The sequence below is a fragment of the Heloderma suspectum genome, chromosome 2 (assembly GCF_057233095.1).
Source record: "Heloderma suspectum isolate Gila_16-S chromosome 2, 16-S_ref, whole genome shotgun sequence".
NCBI lineage: Eukaryota > Metazoa > Chordata > Lepidosauria > Squamata > Helodermatidae > Heloderma > Heloderma suspectum.
Window position 1 is genome coordinate 32,871,208 of NC_139459.1, and position 23,970 is coordinate 32,895,177.

Genomic DNA, 23,970 nt, shown 5'->3' on the forward strand with positions numbered 1-23,970 from the left:
CTGCCAATGGAACCCTGTGTATTTGCTAGAGAACATCAGCACATTACAGAGGATTGGCAGGGCATGTTCTACACTGGGCACAGTTTGTATGGGGATCTGGCCAGGTTTCAGGGGCTCAGCTGAACTGAAATAATGACCTAGAATGCAGCTGCAGGAGATCAGGTAAGCTGTCTTTTAGGGAAACATTTCTTCTATTGCTGATCATGGATGAGGTGGTATTTGAACTGTGGATACCCTGGCTCATAGGAACACAGGAAGCTGTCTTATACCAAGTCAGTCCCTCGATCCATCTCACTCAGTATGTCTTCCCTGATGGTCAAGCAGCGCTCTAAAGTTTCAGATGGGAGTCTTTCCCAGCCCTACCTGGAGATGCCAGGAACTGAACCTGGGACATTTTGCTCTACGACAGAGCTATGGATTTTCCCACTGCTATTCACACTGTTAGAGACACTACACAATGCCAGTTCTGCACAAAAGGTAGCATGAACAGAGGCCCTTAGCTAGCCTTATCCAACTTGTTCCAGATGTTTTGGACTATAACTCTCATCAGCCTAAGCCATCATGGTCAACGGCCAGGAATGCTGGGTGTTGTACCCTCAAATACCTGGAAGGCACCAGGTTAGGGAAAGCTGCCCTACGCCATAGACTTATGGTGAACAAGTCACACTCTTGCAGCCAACTCCCAGCCATGAAAGAGGAATAGCATGACAGTGTGAATGCTGCTGTGAAACCACTCCTACACTGCAATACAGTTTTATGTCAGCAAGAAGGAGGAGTAGCAAAAGTGCCTACATTGTACCAGATGCATCCACTGTTTGGCGCCCCAAGATCAAAGACAGCGACAACAATAAATTACAGGTATATGATGTAGAAAATCCCTAACCACCCTCAAGAAATTGCACTGGACACAGAATGGCCAGATGATTCAGTGGAACCACCACTCCTACGAAAGGTTTCCACACAGAAACATGCACAAAACTGGCAAGAGTCAGGCTTCTTGCTGCTCTAAGCATAAATGAGGTAATATAAACATTTCCTGATATCTGGTTTATAAGGACAACAAGTGCTGTCCCAGTGGACATTGTCGCATTCTCATTAAGGCATAAAATACAGCGAGTTAGATCCAGAAAAACATGCATGGAAATGTGCAGACAGAACATGCCTTTCTTTCTCACTTCCACCTTCTCCTCCTCCTCTCAGCAGTGCGTCACCCCCAAAGCATCTTCCAAAGAATGGGCGACCCTTCTGAATATAGTTCAGGGGGCTGAAGGGGAATGGGGGATCCCCCAAAATCAGGCTGAGGTACCACCAGTTCCTTTCCATGCATGTTTCTCTGGGTCCAACACAATAGCTAAATACATCTACAACAAAGATGTAACCATCTCTACCATTCAAGCAGATATAACTTGTGTAGTTTCTCTAAAAAAAGTTTTTTTTTATTAAAGTATATATTTAAAATATTACAATAGAGAAATAGTACAACAAGCACCACAGACAGAAAAAATAATATCACGGACAAATATTTTTGTTAGACATTTTTGTTATAGCTAACTAAATTCTTTGGGCAAACAGTGTCTGGTTTGATCCTAGCCAATAAAAGTTTGTGAAAAGTCAATTTGTTTATTAACATGGTATGACAAACTCCCTCACAGCCATTAGTCTACAGTTCCTAAACCCCTCCTCAAATTTAACGGCCAAAAATATGAGCTACTGTCAATGATCTGCACACAATTCCCTTTTTTAAACAAACAAACAAACAAACAAACAAACTTGGTTTTAGTCCAAAAGAATCACCATTGGGCTTAATGGTGTATCTTATCCCTTAATGACTTTATGTTTCTTACAACATCCTCCCAGTGCAAAACTGTCATATTAGAGTTATATCACAAATACATGAAGTGTTCCTTCACTTTATTAAATCTTCAACCATTACCTGAGACATTTTCATACATGTTCCTAATTTTAAATGGAGTTTACATGTTTGATACACCAATCTATTAAACAAATACATATTCCAACCTAATGTCCAGGTTGTACCTTGGTCCTTCTTTGTAAATATATGTCAGTGTTAACTTAAAATCAACAATTTCCAGTCGTCTTGTGCCTTTAGCTTCAATTTCAATGGCCTGGTTCACACATAAGTCACAGTGTGATTTGTTGATAGACCTCATGGCTTACTGTTTGGTTGTGAACATGGGTTGTTTAAACCATGGCTTGTCATGATGTCTGAACCCAGAACTGTGGCTTATCCCTGACTTGTCTGTGCTGTTTTCAGGCCTGAAAGAGAGTCATCTAGCAAGAGCAGCCTTGTTTTCCCTATTTCTGGTTTGTTACTCTCCCACCCATTTTGCTCTAAAGGCAAAATAGGCAGGAGAGTAACAAGGCAGAAATACGGACAACAAGCCATGGTTTGTTTCGCTGCCTGTAAGACAAGTCATCACTGCCTGTAAGACAAGGCGAAGGCAACAAACCATGGTTGACATAAACCATGGCTTAGTGTCATGTGTGAATGCAGCCAGTAAAAACTATATATAAGTTTTGATAAAAGTCCTTTGTAGTTAACTGGAGATGTTACAAACTTTTCACATTTTGTTAGATTTCTTGCTATGGTGGAATTTCTTGTAACTGAAAATTGTCAGGGAGTAGTTCTGTATTTTATATTTCACTTCACTGTAGGTAAGACATCTGTCTTCAGTGAAGAAATCCAGAAGAAACCCTTGACAAATTATGCTTTATCCAAATGTCAAAATCCTCTTGCCACTTGAATACCTTTAAATAAAGGGCTGCCAGTAATTTTGCTGGACAGTTTCCGGGCCTGCTTCAAAGCGTTGGTGGAGCGCCTTCTCTCAATGTTTCTGCCAGATTGCCAAGATCATATTTGGAAGCTCTTCCATACTTGCCACCTCCTACAAAGGTGTGATGGTGGCTACCAGGAAAAGAGCCTTCTCTGTAGTGGTACCTCATCTGTGAAATACTCTTCTCAGGGATATCCACCTGACATCTTCTCTGTATACATTGAGGATACAATCCTATGCATGTATAGACAGAAAAAGTCCTACAACTCCCAGCATTCCCTAGCGAGTCATGGCAGGTTCATACATAGGACTGAGCCCTAAGGTGCCAGCTTAAGACCTTCTTCTTCCAGCAGGCATTTAAGCTCTGATAATTTACTTCACTGGTGACTCTTTCATATATTTAGTATTTTAATATTTGATATTTTCATTGTATTTATTGTTTTGGTTGTTATTATTGTTGTTTTGCATTTTTTTTAAATGAGCGTAAACCACTCCAGAGGCAGCTGGATGGTATATAAATTTAATCAATCAATCAATCAGTTTCTCTAATTTTTTGTCCTTGACCTGAATTATAGCTACATACATATTTTAAATTTAATCTTGTCTTTGCCAACACATCCACTGCAAGGGGAGGAAAGCCCTCACTGGCGCCAATGGGAACTTTCCTCCTATCTCAAACAGCAAATGTGTGTGTGTGGGGGGGGAGAGTGAGGGGTGGTCTGATTCCAATTGGTGTTGACATCCCACCCTCCTCACACTATAGCCCCAATCTAGCTTAGGCCCTCTGGAGCCAGCTATTTATTTTTTTTAAAATCAGCCACACAAGGGCAAACTATGCAACAGAAATCATATCTAGTTTGACCTGAATAGACCCATCCTCCTTAGGTTTGGCTAATCCCCTTTGAAAGCCACCTAAGCCAGCTGGTAGATATCTCTGCATCCTGTGGCAATGAATTCTAAAAATTAAATATGTGTTGTGTGAAGTGCCTTTTTTTGGCTTGTCCTGAAACTACTGCCAAGTTATAATATTACTTCACCGAATGATTCCACCTTTTAGTATTATGGGAAAGGCTAAAAATGTTCTCTCTATCCACTTTCTCCACACCATGACCATGCATACTTTTTACAGCCTGTGTTATGTCCCCTTAATATAACTTTGTTACATTGGGAAAAGCCTAATTTCCATAGAAGGCAGCTCATTGCTTCATTAGAACATCTGGCTCTTATAAAGTGTCAATTCCAAATACATGTATTTAGACATGACTGGATTTCTCTAAATATTTTTATTTACCCTGAAGGATTATGAGAGAGAGAGATTTATTCATTTACTTAAAGGATTTTATTAATATTTTTAGGGCACAATCCTACAGGGATAGGCAGCCGCCTCCAAACTCGGAGGCGACCATCTATCCAATGCAGGGCAGGAGAACCACGGAGGGGATCGTTCCCTCTGCACTTCTCCTGCCCTACATTTGTGGCTAGACAGCTGATTTTGGCTGTCTAGCCGTGGGAAGGCGGAGTGGAGGAGGAGGCTGCCGGACGACACATAGAATGTGTCGTGCCAGCATTTCCGCCTTCCCCATCCTGGAATGCCCCCCGGAATGCCCTGTTTTGGCCGCTCCATGCTCCTCTTCTGGGCGTGGAGTGTGGGGCCATTCCACGCTGCCTGCAAGGCAGTGCAGAAGGGGGGGAAGGTCGGTTCCCTGGGAATGGACATATCCTATGATCGTCTAGCCACTGACTAGTGGCCATAGGATTGCTCCCTTATTGTGGCAAAATCTGCCTTTCCAAGTGAGTTTCCGTATGAGTTTATGCATGATTTTATAATTTCCATTACATCTTGGTAATAAATGAGTCTAAATTATCGTTTACTAAACTGAATACATCTTCAGAAAATAGTATCCCATACGCTTACTTGTCCTTTTACAACCAGTTATGGTACAATTTTATGATTTTATTGTATTGGCCAATTCTATCCTCACTACTTCAGCTTTTCCTCGCACCCAGATATATTCCCAATAATTCCAAAACCTTTATCAGGCACCTTATTGAAATAACTGAGATCCTTAAACAGAATGAAATGTTGTCTGCTTATAGTAAAATGCTGATCATGCTATTCTATCCACTGACTCCTTTCTACATTTAAGTCAGAGCAAGCCACAATTGCAAGAAACTCAATACACAAAAGTTACACAAAAGGAGTTACTTCTGACATGGAGTGTAGCAACATCTCCCAGTAGTAGCTGGAATTAAAGGTAGTTGCCACAATATTTGTCCTGAGGAATGTGAATGGGAATATCTGGCTGTTGCATTCCCTTTTCAACTCCCTGCACCCCCACTCATGCCGACATAGAAAACAATCTGATGGCATTTGAAGGAACAACCCCCATTCCAGTCCATGTTATAGAAAATGCCATAGATTTTAGTGTTTCATGATTACATTTCTAGCAGATCATGTAGTCACTAACATAATTGATAATAATGCCATGCAGGGATGTCTGAAATATGAAAGAACTAAAACACACACTCCTCTCATTTTCTACTGCTTAGAAAATACACACCGTAAATAGCAAACACAGGGCAGCCATTTGCTGACTCATCCATAATAAGATTTATTTTCAAAAGGGATTAAACCAAAAGGTCATTATGAAGGTCACTGTTTAGTTCTCAACACCAGATGTTAGAAAAGTGGAATATCTGCTGTCAGGACATTGTGACTGATATTGCACTAATTACTGGAGATGGATAGCTGGCTGGTCTTGGCACGTAGGAACCATGTTTTGCAGTAAGGTTTCCACCCCACTTCTGTCCCTCAGCTAATCAGAAAGATGAACCCAGCCCTTCTAAAAGAAGCATTAGACATAATACAAAGGTTATGTAAGGGATAGTCAAATAACTGAACATGTTAAACTCCTAGTACTTATGTTACGCTCCTTTTACTGGATATTTTGGGGCTGCTGGTTTTATTGGTAAATTCTGTTTTTATTGATTTTTATTGGTAATCCCTATTTTTATGGATTTTTATTGAATTTGTACACATTGATTTTTATTGTTATCTACTTTGTATGGTTTTTATCTTGTACAGCACCTTGAGTGGGTTCCGCACTTAAAGGTGCTGAAATTTTTTAAAATACCTTTTTTTGCTGAAGTATTATAAACATTTCCTAATACTCTGATTTCCAGTGTAAATCTGCAGGGTGCTATTCATTTGGCTCAAACTGGTCCCAGTCTATAGGGATGTATGAAAATCACTTACCTTTCGGGGATTATGCTAATGGTTGGGGGGAGGCGTTCCATCCCTCCCCCTGGAATCCTGACTGGGGGGGGGGAGGCACTCCGTACCTCCCCCCCCCGGAATCCTGGCCGGCCGGCTCCACTCCGCAGGGATTCTGCGGAGCTGCCGGCCGGCTCCGCTAGCGGCCGGACATCCAGCCGCTGGCTAGCAGGGACACAAATGGCGGCGGCCATAGGCCATAGCTGACTTCCCTGCAGTCAGCCGTGATAGGCTACGTAAATGGTTACATAGCCTATCATGGCTGATTTAAAAGAAAAAAAAAACATGCACGTATGCAAATGGCGGCGCCCATGGGCACCGCCATTTGCGTACGCGTGTTTGTTTGTTTTTTAAAAATCAGCCGTGATAGGCTACGTAAACATTTACGTAGCCTATCATGGTGTTTTTTAAAAATCTAGCCGTGATAGGCTACGTAAATCTTTACGTAGCCTATCACGTTTTTTTTTTTTTAACTGGAAATGGCGGCGGCCGGTCGGAAGACCGGCCGCCGCCGCCGCCGAACTGCCACCGAACCACCGCCGGAGCCGCCACCGCCAGGAAGATCCGCCCACGGTAAGTCCCGTCCTGGGCGGGGTGGGGGGGGCGGCAGACCATTCCACCACTGATTTCAGGGGGCCGAATGCGCTGGCATTCGGCCTCCCCGAGATCCGTGGCGGAATTCTCTCACATCCCTACCAGTCTATACAAATGGAGATGGTTTAGTAATGTTTCTCTTTAACATACTCAGTAATGGCCATGGGGAAAGGATTTGCCTCTGTCATGAGCCAGCTGCTGGATCCCCCTGATAATGTTCTGCTGCTGGGCGAGCCTAGCCCAGAGACTTCACAATTCTCAAATCCATCAAAAACTGAGTCAGGGGGAGGGGCAGTTTCCTGCAATCTGTCTGATCAGGTTGCCAGTAGGGATGGGGCAGAAATGTGTTCATTTCACAGTTAAATGCACATTTTCCTAATTCTGCACATTTTAACCTCTATGTGAACTGAAACTGAGTCATCCTTTGAAATTCACACGTCTCCGAAGTTCGCCATGGAGCTCTCCAATTATAAAATGCACACAAAAATGTATGTATCTGCGGAAATAGTATTCAAAAATGCATACTATAAAAATTGCTTGCAAAAATATATATTAGGCAAAAATAAATACTAAAACGCATATATTATGTGCACAAACATGCTTATAAAATTTTGTGTAAACTTTTAAGGAGTGCCACCCCTTAAAATCTTCCCACAATTTCACCTTAGGGACTGGGCTACACCATCAGGTTTAAGAGCTCATTTGAACACTTGCCTTCACAGGAACAGTATTACTGCCATCTATAGAGCCCCAATATGGAATAATCCCAGCTTTCACTATTTGTTCCTTCTTGCTTTGCCTGCTTTTGTAAAAAGAAGCACTAGTGTCCATGTGGACGTATATTTTGTATTTGGATATCTTTAGCCAAGTACAAAATATGAAGTGAGAAGCTGCCCTCAAGTTCATCTCTTGATATTATTTGTTTAAATTAGACACTTATTGATAATGCAGCATATTCAAACAATTTAAGCACACGGCATATTGAAGAATAACCCATTAGTCTACATAAGGACCACACACGAACATACAGAATAGCACTATGAAATGCCTGTAACATCCATCATCCATTGGTGAAGTAATATTTGGTCCAGTCATTCAGTGTTGACCACAATATTTGTATTTCTGACATTGATCAGTTAAACACCCCCCCCCCTCGCTGCTTGCTTTCACAACCTTTACAAGGCAACTGAGTGCATTGTATGCTTTTTCAACTGCATTGGTAGCATTCTAGTACATGACTCTCTAGTTAATTGCCTTTGCATAAGCCTTTGTCTTTGTGCTCTTATCCACATTCCTGCCTCTTGACAGATTACAGCACTAAGAGATCTGAATTAATACACTTTCTCCAGCTGAATCCAGTCCTTGGTTTGAACCATTTCCACCCCATCTTTTGCACGAAGCGGATATCCACCAGTTTCCTGAACATTGTTCTATAATCTTTTGTCACCTGTTCAAATCCTTCTCCACTGCTTATTTATTTTACTGCACTATGATTTGCATCTGAACAGTCCTCACCCCAAATTTGTATGTAAATGAAAAAAGGTATGTATTTATGTATCTCAGTATTTATCTGTTGCCTTTCAGAGCTAACCATCCCAAGGTTGCTCAAAACATATTAAAAATACGGAATTTATTATAATTGTAACCTACAAAACCCATAATCTAAAAGTTTTCTACCAGAAGGAGTTAAAACAATTGTTGTTGTTGTTGTTGTTGTTGAGTCGTTCAGTCGTGTCCGACTCTTCGTGACCCCATGGACCATAGCACGCCAGGCCTTCCTGTCCTGCACTCTCTCCCGGAGTGTGCTCAAGTTCATATTCATTGCATCGGTGATGCTATCTACCCATCTCATCCTCTGTCGTCCCCTTCTCCTTTTGCCTTCAGTCTTTCCCAGCGTCAGGGTCTTTTCCAGAGAGTTTTCTCTTCGCATTAGGTGGCCAAAATATTTGAGCTTCAGCTTCAGTATCTGTCCTTCCAATGAGCAGTCAGGGTTGATTTCCTTTAGGATTGACTGATTGGACCTCCTTGCAGTCCAGGGGACTCGTAAGAGTCTTCTCCAGCACCACAGTTCGAAAGCATCAATTCTTCAGCGCTCAGCCTTCCTTATAGTCCAGCTCTCACAGCCATACATTACTACTGGGAAAACCATAGCTTTGATTAGACGGACCTTTGTCGGCAAGGTGATGTCTCTGCTTCTTACTATGCTGTCTAGGTTTGCCATAGCTTTCCTCCCAAGGAGCAAGCGTCTTTTAATTTCATGGCTACAGTCACTGTCTGTGGTGATCTTGGAGCCCAAGAACGTAAAATCTGTCACTGCTTCCATTTCTTCCCCTTCCATATGCCAGGAAGTGATGGGGCCAGATGCCATGATCTTCGTTTTTTTAATGTTGAGTTTCAGACCAGCTTTTGCACTCTCCTCTTTCACCCTCAACAAGAGGCTCTTTAGATCCTCTTCACTTTCTGCCATTAGGGTGGTATCGTCTACATAACGGAGGTTGTTGATAATTCTCCCGGCAATCTTAATTTCAACCTGTGATTCATCCAACCCGGCGTTTCTCATGATGTACTCTGCATATAAGTTAAATAAGCAGGGTGACAATATGCAGCCTTGTCGTACTCCTTTCCCAATTTTGAACCAATCGGTTGTTCCATGTCTGGTTCTTACTGTTGCTTCTTGACCCTCATACAGGTTTCTCAGGAGACAGGTAAGGTGGTCTGGTACTCCCATCACTTTAAGAATTTGCCACAGTTTGTTGTGATCCACACAATCAAAGGCTTTAGCGTAGTCAATGAAGCAGAAATAGACATTTTTCTGGAATTCTCTTGCTTTCTCCATGATCCAGTGAATGTCGGCGATTTGATCTCTAGTTCCTCTGCCTCTTCAAAACCCAGCTTGTACTTCTGGTAGTTCTCAGCTCGCATACTGCTGAAGCCTAGCTTGTAGGATTTTGAGCATCACCTTGCTGGCATGTGAAATGAGCGCAACTGTGCGGTAGTTTGAACTCTCTTTGGCGTTGCCCTTCTTTGGAATTGGAATGTAAACTGACCTTTTCCAGTCTTGTGGCCACTGTTGAGTGTTCCAGATTTGTTGGCATATTGAATGCAGCACTTTCACAGCATCATCTTTTAGGATTTTAAATAGCTCAGCTGGAATACTGTCATCTCCACTAGCTTTGTTGTTACTAATGCTTCCTAAGGCCCACTTGACTTCAATCTCGAGGATGTCCGGCTCAAGTTCAGTGAGCACACTATCATGGCTATCAGGGACATTCAGATCTTTCCTGTATAGTTCTTCTGTGTATTCTTGCCACCTCTTCTTAATCTCATCTGCTTCTGTTAGGTCCCTGCCTTCTTTCTCCTTTATCATGCCTGTCTTTGCACAAAACGTTCCCTTGAGATCTCCAATTTTCTTGAAGAGATCTCTAGTCTTTCCCATTCTGTTGTTTTCCTTGATTTCGTTGCATTGTTCATTTAAGAAGGCCTTCTTGTCTCTCCTTGCTATTCTCTGGAACTCTGCATTCAGTTGGATATATCTTCCCCTTTCTCCCTTGCTTTTCGCTTCCCTTCTTTCTTCAGCTACTTGTAAAGCCTCATCAGACAGCCACTTTGCTTTCTTGCATTTCTTTTTCTTTGGGATGGATTGAGTTGCTGCCTCCTGAACAATGTTACGGACCTCCGTCCATAGTTCCTCAGGCACTCTGTCTATCAGGTCTAATCCCTTAAATCTATTCCTCACCTCCACTGTATATTCATAAGGGATATGATTTAGGTCATACCTGAATGGTTTAGTGGTTTTCCCTACGTTCTTCAATTTAAGCCGAAATTTTGCAACAAGAAGCTCATGATCTGAGCCACAGTCAGCTCCAGGTCTTGTTATTACTGACTGTATAGAGCTTCTCCATCTTTGGCTGCAAAGGACATAATCAATCTGATTTCGATATTGACCATCTGGTGATGTCCATGTGTAGAGTCGTCTCTTGTGCTGTTGGAAAAGACTGTTTGCTACGATCAGCATGTTCTCTTGGCAAAACTCTATTAGCTTTTGTCCTGCTTCATTTTGTACACCAAGGCCATGCCTGCCTGTTATCCCAGTGATTTCTTGACTTCCTACTTTAGCATTCCAATCCCCTATGATGAAGAGGACATCTTTTTTTGGTGTTAGTTCTAGAAGGTGTTGTAGGTCTTCATAAAACAATTACCAACATATAAAACCAGGCAGTGAAAATTGACTCAAAAGCCCATTTTAAATAGAAAATAGAAATAGAAAAGTCTCTAAGACCCATTTTAAAAATGACAGAAAGATAGATTTCTATAAACAAAGGGCAACCACCAAAAAGGCTCTGTCACTAGTGCCCACCAATCTAATACATCTCAATGGTGGGCCCATGAGTAGGACGTCAGGAACCAATCTAAAGGCCTGGTTCATGAGCAGGTGTCTCTTCAAATAACTTGGTCTCAAATTATTGAGAACTTTAAAGGTAATCACCAGCACTTTAAATCAGGCCTAGAAATGAACCAGTATAGTATAGGTGTATATGCTCCCATATACACCAGTATAGTATAGGTGTATATGCTCCCAACAGCTTGGAGCCCAGAAGCATCCAGGTAGGGTGGTCACTTGCACATACCCAAAGAAGAGGGCATTCATTGTCACAAAAGAGGACAAACGAGGACATTGTTTTGCACAAAAATTTCATGTGCTAATTTATATGTATAGATGCTAAATTATACATAATTAGTGTAAGGATTTTTAAGTGCATCTACTTGCAGCAGTCAGGTCTCAAAAGACATTTGGAAGTATCAAATCGAATTTGCTAAATTTATCCATGCCACCCTGATTGTTTTACAGAAGGCCAACTGGAAAAATCCTTTCAAACAACAAAAAATAAAAATTGTCATCTCATGCTATTTTAGCTTAAATTATGCAGCTTATTTTTGTTCAAGGTCATTCTGTAATTTACCAAGGGGAAAAATCCTATACTTAAATTTGGACACACCACTCTGGTCTCTTTACTTATAAGATACAGTCTTGTACACAATACAGTACTAGGCAAATCAAAATCTCTGCCACTCCACTAAACATTAGCCTTAATCCTGGTACTATTTCAATTTCTCCGCAACCTCAATTCTTTCCCTAAAATATATCTTTCTAACCATCAGTTGCCAAGTGAACTTTGAAACTCCAAAGTGATAAAATATCTGAAGACAGCAGATCACAGCCTAAGTCACATGTATTATTTCTTTTAATGTGTGCAGAAACACAGAGACAGTGATATCGGCCATTATCGCTGATTCATCTGATAGGCTTTAGGTTTTACTTGGTTAATTCTTCCAACACCACTCTTTTCCCATTTATGCATTCTAGCCTCACCCTCAGCTCCATTCTCCCTCAAGTCCATTAGTGATAGCAGGTGTACATGACATAAAAGTGTCCAGTGCTGAAGTGATAACATAATTCTATCTCAGGTACTTGACTGTGGGTTTTCCTGTTTACATACTTGGAGTTGTGCCTATCTTTTACTATGCACCAGGAAGAAAACTTTCCTCAGATAAGTTCGACCACCTAGTTTTTTTCTCACTCTGCAGTAAGGCACAGAGCAATCCTACTTGGGAGGAATTTTGTGTGACTCAGATTAATTCCACCTTGTCTCTTACTGTGGTGTACCTACATTTAATTACAATATGGGTGCAATCTTATGCCAGATTAGACATTCCCCAGGCAGCCATGCTGGCTGGGGAATGCTGGGAATTCTAGGACTTTTTTCTGTCTAAACAGGCATAGGATTGCACCCTAAATCTAACATTTTTATAGCACTCGAGATTGTTCAGAAGTGCTTCTCATTTAATTAATTAATTAAATTGTTATACTGCCCATTTACTAAAGGTCTCTGGGTGGTTTACAAGACAAACCTTAAAACTATAAAATACTATAGCATAATATAACATAATATAAAACTGTAAGTTTAAAACAGAATAAAAACAAAAGTAGTAATCAAGATAAAAGCCAGCAGCAGTGCAAAAGACCAAAATCACACTAAGGGTGCAATCCTATGGCTGCTAGTCAGTGGCTGGATGGCCATAGAATAGGTCGGTTCCCGGAACCAACCTTGGAGCCTGTGCTCTGAGGTCGGTTCCTGGAAAACCAACCTCCCACCCCTCCCGCGCCTCCTCAAAGTCAGCATGGATCAGCCCCACACTCCATGCCGTAAGAGCAGCATGGAGTGACGAAAAGGGGATGTTCCCAGGAGGCGGGCCAGGGCGGGGAGGTCTGAAGTGCCAATATGACACATCATATGTGTTGTTCAGGCGCCACTTCCCGCGCTCTGAGGTTCTGAGGATAGACATCCGAAATCGGCTGTCTAGCCATGAAAACAGGGCGGGGGGAGCGAGGGGGAGATCCACTCCTCACCACTCCTCCCACCCTGCACTGGATAGGCAATCGGCCCCTGTCGATCCAGAAGGGATTGCTCCCTAACACAAATTTGAAAACTGAAGGGCTAAAAGGCCTGGGAAAATAAAAAAGTTCTTCACATGTCACTGAAAAGACCACAATTTAGGCGCCAGGCAAGCCTCTTTGGGGAGTTCATTCCACAATTGGGGTGTCATCCCTGAAAAGGCCCTCTCCTTAGTAGCCACCCACCTCACCCCATTTGGCAGGGGCACCCAGAGAAAGGTCTCTGAGAATGATCTTTTGAGCAGGTATATTTTGAGGAGACAATCCTTCAGTTAACCTGTCCTCAATCCATTTAGGGCCTTGTAAGTTAATATGGAAGAATTAATAAGAGTTAATAAGAGTGGCCGCGGTGGCTTAGTGGTTAAGACGCTGAACTGCAGACCAGAAGGTTGGCAGGACAGCAGTTCGAGACCCGAGTGCTGTGTGACGGAGTGAGCTCCCGTCTTCAGTCCCAGCTTCTGCCAACCTAGCAGTTTGAAAGCAAGAAATTGCAAGTAGATAAATAGGTACCGATGCGGCGGGAAAGGTAACAGCGTTCTGTGCACCTGGGTGTTCAGTCATGCCGGCCACATGACCACGGAAGCGTCTTCGGACAGCGCTGGCTCTTCGGCTTAGAAACGGAGATGAGCACCACACCCTAGAGTCGGACACGACTGGTTGGGGACACCTTTACCTTTACCTTTAAGTTAATATGAGCACTTTGAATTTGGCCACATATGTGATCTCCCCACTGAGATCAGGTGGGCTTCCACCAAAAATGAAGACACATTCATTTACACAGGCATTTCCCTGGCCACTAGCACTTTCAACAAACTCCTGGTTCTTTATATTATTTAATTATTACATTTATATCCTACCTTTTTTCACTTGCAAGACAAGGTGGCTTACATAGTCTTCCTGAATGAGATTTTATTGCTTTTATCATTGTTTTATTGTTTTAATTATTGGCTTTATTGTATTTTATCATCATTTTATGTAGTAAACCACTGTGGGATTTTTTTAAAAAATGAAAAGTGGTATAGAAATTATCTGAAATAAAATAAATACAAATAAATGAAATATACACAGCCTCATTAGTCTTTACAAGTAACTTGGCTGATCAGCATTATTATCCCCGTATGACAGATGGAAAGCTGAGGCTAAGGAAGAATGGTTTGCCAAAGGTCACCAAGAGAGGTCATGCCTAAGATAACATTTGACCCAGGGAATTCTTGGTCCATAACTTGGTCTCCTAGACACTAAGCTACCCTTTATCGCATTTAGTATTTTACCAAATAAGCACAAAGTATTCTCAAGTTTTGATTTTGAGAATGAAGCTATCAATTTCAGTGGGGGAGTTTCAATGTTTCCACAAGAAATAGACAATTTCCTCCATTGTGAACAGGTACAGTAAAAAAATCTAGTTCAGAGTTTTTCTTATTTCACCAAAAAAAGAAAAAAAAGTGGTCTAAAGTTGAACTTAAACTTCTTACATGGTTTCACAGATATTTTCAGCAGTGCCAAAAAGGCCTTCCCCTTTTCAACACTCTGAGTCAAAATGTTCATTTATATTCCTTGTCCTCAGTTATGCATTCAGGTATCCCATTCTATCTATGTAGCATTGTGATTTCACTCAGAGAATGTCTCCAGTTGGTAGAATTACCCATGTGCTTCATCCAGGAAGGTGAAAACAGCAGCAACCACGAGAAACAATGGTGCCGAACCAAATTGAAAAAAATATGTTGACATAATCAGTGGATGGATTTCTAATTTGCTAACAGATCAAATCACTTCATGCTCAGTTAATTTCTCCATCATTTAGTTTAAGAGCTACATACTGGACCTAGGTATGTGTTGTCTAACTAGGAGGGGAAAAAAATGAAAATGACCTCCTGCACTGAATTTAGGTCCTGTCAGTTATTATTAGCATCACAAAAGGGAGGCCAGGGGGTGGCTGTTTCTGTGCCAATGCCCTGGTATGTGGTTGCGTAGTTGGATGTGCTAAAAACAATATAGGGGATAGTAGGCCCTCTCAGAAGAGATATGAATGGGGATCTCAGAGAAATCCACAACAGAATCAAATGGGTTTGGATTTCTATGAATCCAACCCATGGATTCTGCAGTGGACTGGCTTTTCTTGAAGTTGCATGCATTATGCAGACTTGCGGAGTGTTTTTTATACTTTCTGGAATTTTACAAAAATTTAGTCATAGAAAAATATGTAAAACTACAAAGAAAACACCACTGGATTTCTCCGTAGGCTAAAGCATGAAAATGCACATTTTGGGACAATTTCTGCATGGGGGGATTTGCACATTTTTGCAAGTGTGAATTGGCACAAATCTGAATTTGCACAAATTTAGGAAACTGAAAAAAAGCAAACAGATTCCACCAGTGAGCGGATGATGGAATGAAAGGCACCTTACAATCCACGAAATGCAGACAGAATGGATTTTACGGAATCTTCACATCACTAGAAATGAAGGAAGTAGGTCGGGGCAACCTCCCCTAACTTGGTGCCTTTGGGATGCATTGGACTGAATCTCCCATCATTGTCAGATACTCTTGGATGGCCAGAGAGGCAATAAGGTCTAGTCAAAGCCAGGCCCTTTTCCCTTTGGTTTGTCTGGGCATGGGGTGACTGCTAACCTGTTTTCCCAGTCAGAAAAGTTGCACATGGATAGGAAGGCCCACTTATCACCTTTTGGCCTAGGAAGTGCTAATTAAAAGGAAGGGGCTGATTAACCAGATAATGACTCTAACCTCCTGTTTTGTGGAGCAGGAAAGATGCGCAGTAGACTATGCAAAGTGATAGTTGCTATCTTGTCGTTATCTTTAAAAGACAGACTCTAGGGTGACAGGTCTGTCTTACAGGGGCTTACTCCCAGGTAAGAGGGTATAGGACTAGAGCCTAAGGCTGCAATCCTATACCCACTTACTTGGGAGTAAGCCCTACTAATCTCAGTGGGACTTACATCTGAGTTGACACGTTTTGACTGCACAGTACAGAGATCACCTACTAAGGTCTCTTCTTGGAAGACTTCAGGACTAGTTTGATTTGACTGTGAACCTGGGCATTCCTGTGTGTGGAGTGGCAACTGGCCAATCAGTCGCTACCACTGCTATGACCAGGAGTTAGCCAGCAGTACAATATTCAATGTTTATGTATTTGACAGCATTTGAAACCCATAACGTTCAGCCTGATTATAGGCTGGCATTAGCTATCACCAATCCATGTTTGCTTACATGGCTTTAGATCTTATGCTGTTTGGTATGGAACAAAGAAAAAAAAAGCATTACAAGGTTTGCATGACAGGTTGCTATACTCCCAGTTTGCTCCCAGTTGGAAGTGACGAGAAAAATAAAAATCTGTACAGCCAGATCCCATATGTTATATGGGCCTATGTATGCATAATATGTTGTTTACCCTATTTGTTGCTGGCACATAGCTTGCAGGGATGCCTACTTGAGCAGTTTTGAATATATCCTTATCAAATATATCTCCCCAGAAAATGCAAGCAGAGCATAGGAGGATTTGTACATCTCTAAATGGAACTGCTATGCTGCACACCAGGGATATGAAAGAAGAAGGCACAGAAACCTCTCTCCCTTCCCATGTTAAGATTTTTCTCTATACCCAGGTATTTGATGGCATATGATGGGATGTTTAATGAATCAGCTGAACTGTTTATGGTTGTCACCGATGTTTAGTTGTTTTATGGGCAGTTGTATTTTAATGGATAATTGTTGTAGCTGTTTTAAATTTTCTATGTTTTAATTCTATTGTAATTATATTCTAAGTTGTCATCAGTCAGTTTTTGAGAAAGGGTCTGTTATAGAAGAATGAATTGAGTTATAGCCATTGTGCTCTATGGAAGTGTGTGTGTGTGTGTGTGTGTGTGTGTTTTAAGTAAAATATAAAGCTGACTCCATGGGAACAGACCAAGAATGTGTATCTTCTTCAGAAAATTCACTCAAACTCAATTAATTTGTCAATCATTGTAAGTGAAAGAAACAACAGTGAGAAGTTGTGTATACTGGTTTATTGAGATGTAATATTTAATTACTGAATGTAAATTCAATGATATAAAGCTTCTTAGGAGGGTAATTAGTACGCACCAGGATCTGGGGTGGGGGGAAAGAGCTGACAGACATAGCAAGTAGACGATAGCTTGCAGACTTAAAAATAACAATTGGATTTCTCACTGTGGTAATAAAGGTGAGGCCATCCAACCATCTTTGACAAATGGGTACATTTATTATTAGCTTGACGGTTCCAAGTATATAGCCTTCCTGGCAGAAAAAGGGACGTGCAAGGTGAAACAAAATGGCGACATGCTGCCTAATGCAATTGGTTTACGTGGGCAGCAAATTAGCTTTTGTGCTGTGTAGAAACCTGAGCACAAAAAACAAGCTTCAAAATTGGCAAAGGAAAGGCTCATTCTGCTTGCATCCAATTTAAGAAGACTCAAAATTTGCAGTCATTTCTTCCACTATAGATAGTAGGGTCATAGAAGTAGCCTACGGCTGTGCTCACCCCGGACTGCTACCCATGGCCCAGTCCTGACAGCTAGTTCCACAGTGATCAGGAACAAGCTTAACTTACTTCTGGGAACATGTGACTTTGGAAATAATCTGCTTCCACTCCATGAGTCTTCAACCCCCTTTCCAACTTCCCTCCTATCCAATTTACTGGGCTTCTATGGCAATGGTGACACTCTGGCAGCAGGGAAAAGAGAGGCTGGTCCTTTCCTCCCTTTTGTTTATCACTGTGGTGGCAGTCGAATGCTAAGTGGGGAAAGGGAAGGGAGAGAGGTTTCTGTGCCTTCTCCTTTCTTGTACCTGATATGCTGAGTAGCAGTTCCATTTAGAGAGGCGCAGATCTTCCTAGGCTCTCCTTTTATTGGCTCAAGAACAGTCTGAGTAGGGATGGATGGGTGCCCCCATGTAGGTTCTCCAGGTTCCCGCCCAGCCCCTGCCCCTGCTCACATGCCCCCGGACCGCGCTCGAGCCCCACGCCCACTCATTGAACCACCCGCACTCACCTGGGCCCTATCCTCTTGCACTGTGATCAAAATGTTGCAAAAAAACCCCATGGCAATCACAACAATGTGCACATAGACTAATACGCAAAATGGCACTGTGAATCACCCATACAAGCAATATTACAGGCGTAAATTGGGTTTTTTTTTAACATGGTGATCATGGTGCAGGAAGACGGGGCCCGGGTGAGTGCGGGTGGCTCGGTGAGTGCAGGGGGGCCTCAGCAGGAACAGCTCGGGCAGCCAGACTGCTGGACTCTTGGACCAAGACGGGTGCCCATGCCATCCCTAGTCCTGAGACAATCCAAAGAGAGCCAAAGAGGACTGAACTGAGACAGACATGGAAATCTCCAAGCCAAACAGACTGGCTCAGGAAATGTTCCCACCAGAAAACACCCTTTGCCTTGTCAAAAGGTCAGTGACTTCATCTTGAGTACTGTGTCCAGTTCTGGGCACCACACTTTAAGAAGGATGCAGACAAACTGGAGAGGGTTCAGAGGAGGGCAACGAAGATGATCAGGGACTGGAAACAAAGCCCTATGAAGAGAGACTGAAAGAACTGGGCATGTTTAACCTTGAGAAGAGAAGACTGAGGGGAGATATGATAGTGCTCGCCAGGTACTTGAAAGTTTGTCACAAAGAGGAAGGCCAGGATCTCTTCTCGATCATCCCAGAGTGCAGGATACGAAATAATGGGCTGAAGTTACAGGAAGCCAGATTCCGGCTGAACATCAGGAAAAACTTCCTGACTGTTAGAGCAATACGACAATGGAACCAATTCCCTAGGGAGCTGGACAGCCATCTGTCAGGGATGCTTTGACTTGGATTCTTGTATTGAGCAGAGGGTTGAAGTTGATGGTCTTATAGCCCCTTCCAACCCTACTATTCTATGATTCTATGATAGAAGAAGCCATTGCAAGTGCCCTTGAAAAAAACTACCCCTTCCACAATACATCACATCCTGTCATTTAAACATAGTGTTAACTTCCCTTCCCCACCTTTGTGGTGAACTAAGCATCTGGTGGCAAGCTGAAGTCCAGCAGTGGGACCTGGGGGAGTGGGTAGGATTCTCAGTTCACATTCATTCAACCCACCTCTTGCCATCACTGAAGGGTTACATGAACCAGCTGTTAATCACTCCAGGTGGTATGGCTTTGGGAAATCTTTGACAAATGTCCCATTACAATTTAAAGAAAATAGCCCCTCCCTCCCTGCAAAACTATCTGAATAAACATTAACAACTTTAGAAATCCTAGAGAGCTTGCCAACTCTGAGATAAGCCAAATCACCATTTATAAGTAGCATTGAAGGAGAACACCCATTAAGCACAGATGACTAAAAAAATCATATTGCCATTTCTTCTGTCACATCACAGGATGATTTAAATCACTTGCATTATTTCACCACAAGTGGCGTGTACTATAATTTCAGCTATTTCTTAGACTGAATCACACAAAGTTTTATATGAAAAATCAAGTGAAGCAGTACCATATCAGCCAAACCAAAGTGTAGTTATATAGTTTGAGTATAAGGCAGTATATTTTTTTAAATGCAAGACTTATGCTGGAGTCTAATCTCATTAACAGTACAATCTTATCCAAGTCTACTCAGAAGTAAGTTTCACTGAGTTTAATGGGAATTACTCCCAGGTAAGCATGCATAGGATTGCAGCCTTACTTACTGACTTCAGTGGTATTACTAAACAGACTGAAAGTTTATCTCGCTCTAGTAGCAACAGTTCATTCAACCCTATGAAGTAGGTTAGGCTGGGAATCAGTGACTGGCCCAAGGTCACCCAGTGAGCTTCATGGCCAAGTGGGGACTAGAACCCTGATCTCCCGAGTCCCAGTCCAACACTCTAATAACTACATCACACTGGCTTTAAAGTGCAGGTTCTGGTTACAATCACAGTGCTTTGACATTGGCCTGGTTCAGATATATGTATGTATTTTCCACTTTGGACCTAATGGAACATAATGACTAACTGAAGACTTCTGAGAAGGAAGGAGGAAAATAGGATAAAGCTAGGGATGGGCAAGAAATTTTCTGGGTTCACATTTTAATGCAAACTTACCAAATTTGCACTTCCCAAACCTGCACATGAACCATTCTGGTTCTCTTTGTACCTTTCAGAGATTTTCCATGCATTTAGCAAATCTAAAAATGCCCCCCCATGTATATAATAGGAAATTGTGTGCACAAAGCGCATAAATTAGGGGAAACTATATACAAAAATATTTATATTAGGGAAAGAGCACACAAAAGCATATATTAAGAGAAAGAGCACACAAATGCATTATATTAGGGAAAATTGCTTGGGAAAATGTATTTGGAAAAGTGTGTACAAAATGCACACATTTTGAGAAATGCGCACAAAATATGTATGAAATTTCATGCAGATGGTTTAGGGGGGAAATTACAAATTACAAAAAATTACAAATGCATCATTGTGATGGAATGAACTTAATGTTAGAATAATGAGAAAATGAGCAGAATCAGTCTTGGCAGATTCATCCATCCCTAGAAGGAACATGTGGGCATATGTTTCAGTTTGGGACTTTGGATGTGTTTTTACATAACATCCCTGACTTAATGAATGGTTTATGAAGCCAGGACTGAGCAATGGGCCCACATGTTCCCTGTCCTCTTATGCACTGGATTTGGCACTATGTTCCTGGCCACTTTAAACCAAAGTTTCCTGTTAGTCCAAAACACTGAAGTGTGCCTTAACATCAGTGTGCCTTAACATCAGTTTACTAACCACAATCCGAAACCACAATTTGATTGTGATTTCAGATCTTAGTAAAATGATATTAAACCACAGTTTAAACCACATTAAACGACATCATAAAACCATGATTCATTAAGTCAGAAAATTACATCCAAACCAGGCCAGACTATCTAGAGAAGAGTTCTACACGAGCCTTCCACTTTACATGCTAGTTTTCTATATGCAGTGTCAGGCAGAACATACAAACCCCCATTTGCATGGTATAGTCCCAGGAAATCTTGATCTCATGATTATTTTAAGGATTGCCATATTGTTATGCTTTGTGAAATCCAGCACCACCACCACAAATTTAAGGAGCTTCACTGTAGCACAGTTTGAGTAACTAACTGTCCTGTATCATTGGGACCAGCATGGGATTACATGGCATGCTGATATAGTCAGCATGGCAGACTGATATAGTGAGTGACTTCTGATGTTCTGATGCCAGCTCACTTCTACAAATGAATTGCCTCCTTGCAGGAGAAGTGTAACATCAGGGTGACTAACTCACAAAAGATCTCAGCTCCTCTTCTGTGATCTGGAAAATTGAAAACTGCAGTTTTCTAATTCATGGGAAAGAAAGAGCAATCTTGTGTGAATTAGTTGCTCCAATGTTACACTGCTGCTCATTCAAACACACCACTAGTATGAGGTCTTTTTTGTGAAACTGGAGTTAGCCAGATTACTGCAACTAATTCAGTGCCAAAATGCACTCTTTGCCTTTTCCTTTTTTCCTCTACAACTGTAACTAATTTCCTCTCCAATGGCCCTTACTATGTGGGAATAAAGCTCTTTGGTAATTAGCTACCAACTTAAAATCACTAGATTTTAAGCTTATCTAAGGCTCCTGCATGAGTGGAGGATAGTCTGTGAGTGAACTTCTTTACATATGCAAATATATAATTTCAGTATGAATTTTATTTATGCATACTTTAAAAGTTGTTCTAAAGCTCTGTACGTCTTCTATGAAACCTTTCTTTCTCCAGGGATATCTGATACCATTCTATAATCACATATGCATACCATATTAGGTTTGAATTGCTAACCTATCTTGTCATTTTCTTCTACTTATTAATGAGACACAGCAGGCTTTTTTACAGAAGAGAAACTGCAGGTAGTAATTTATCATAACTAAGTTGACACAATAAAGTCATTTGCCTTTCACTTTCTCACCTTCCTTGTATTTTCTCCTTGCTTTTCATGTAATAAGAAAGGATTGTGCAGTAATACTTAAATAATGGATTGCTTCCCATTGACACTCTCATGTGGTATAAACAATTGGCTATGGTAAAGTCCTGGCCTGGGACCAAATCCACAACTGGTGGTCACACTTCAGAATTTTTTTGCTTCTGTGTGCTTTACATTTGCCCAGATTCTGACAGCTAATCATCAATGGGCACTATCCACCAATAACTGCCACTGTGCAACTTCCACGCAAGTATTTATTGATTTGATATGCATCCTGCCTTTCCACTATGAACATGGTACTAAAGCTGGCTCACAATCATAGAAACTAAAAACATACCTCATCCTGACCCACAAAAACTCACACTGAGGATCTTTGGGATATTTTTTTACACCAAGCTAAACTTTACTCAGAGTAGCAAAATGCTCCACAAGAAAGACCAGCGGTGTGGTTTTAGAGGTTGTTGCTTCCCTCGATCAGGTTTCATTAAAAAAAAACTTCACGGGATATAGAATCATAGAATAATAGGGTTGGAAGGGGCCTACAAGGCCATTGAGTCCAACCCCCTGCTCCATGCAGGAATCCAAGTCAAAGTATCCCTGACAGATGGCTGTCTAGCTTCATCTTGAATGCCTCCAGTGTGGGAGAGCCCACCACCTCCCTAGGGAATTGGTTCCATTGTTGTATTGCTCTAACAGTCAGGAAGTTTTTCCTGATGTTCAGCCGGAATCTGGCTTCCTGTAACTTCAGCCCATTATTCCATTCCTGCACTCCAGGATGTTCAAGAAGAGATCCTGGCCTTCCTCTCTGTGACAACCTTTCAAAGACTTGAAGAGCGCTATCACATCTCCCCTCAGTCTTCTCTTCTCAAGGCTAAACATGCCCAGTTCTTTCATTCTTTCCTCATAGGGCTTTGTTTCCAGTCCCCTGATCATCTCCATTGCCCTCCTCTGAACCCTCTCCAGTTTGTCTGCATCCCTCTTAAAGTGTGGGGTGGGCGGTGCTGTTTGGGTTTGAAGGTGAATTATTAATCAGCAACAACATCATCGTCATCACCATCATCATGTCCTGAAACCATCTAGGCATTCCCACCTATCAAGGACAAAACACTGGGCTGTGTGGTTGATGCAGTTCAGTAGTTCTAACATTCACATCATACAATCTAGCCTAATTTGTTGTGATGGATTATTTCTCTATGGCTGGTAGCATCAACGTGAGTATAATTTTTAGTTTCTTGAAGTATTTCTTCAGCTTAAAATAACTGATTCTGCAGCATGAAAATACAAACAAAAATATTGATTGATGCAGTCCAAAAAAAACGCAGAGTAGCACTCTTCTTTAGCTCATTTTGAAATTATGTGGACTTGAAGAGAAGAAAAATGCCTCAATAATATAAAAGCATCAAAATATAAAAGCATCCAAGCTTGCTTTTATCATACAAATGCTAATTATTTGCCTGGTGATTTTATATCCTTCTTTGGTCAAATCACCCTTAACAAGGATATAAGCCTATTTTTAACATGGAGAAATGTGCTGACTTAATGGGCAACAACATCTGGTCTTTGAAACAGCCATTTATCCAATTTGCAAGCAAAGGTTTCTGTTTCTGACTGTTTATAACCCTAGGTCATCACAATATGCAAGCAAAAGAGAACAATCCTTATTAGAGGAATGCATGATACTCATTCAATGAATGCATTCCATTTTCAGGTCCACAAAGAACACAGAATACAACAAAAGGTACAGTACCACAGCAAAGGGAACATAGGATGACTTTTGTTCATCACTTCAAGTTTAATAGCCTTTGTATCAAAACCACAGAGCCCAACAGACAAGAAACTGATAAAGCCTAAGATAACCCAACCAAGCCATGCAA

General features: G+C 41.5%; 1 protein-coding gene across 1 annotated transcript in view; it reads right to left on the reverse strand.

The window, feature by feature from the left end:
• Positions 1-23,970, reverse strand: part of HCN1 (hyperpolarization activated cyclic nucleotide gated potassium channel 1) — a 309,640-nt gene that overhangs the window by 77,192 nt on the left and 208,478 nt on the right. The gene's annotated exons all lie outside the window — the stretch shown is intronic.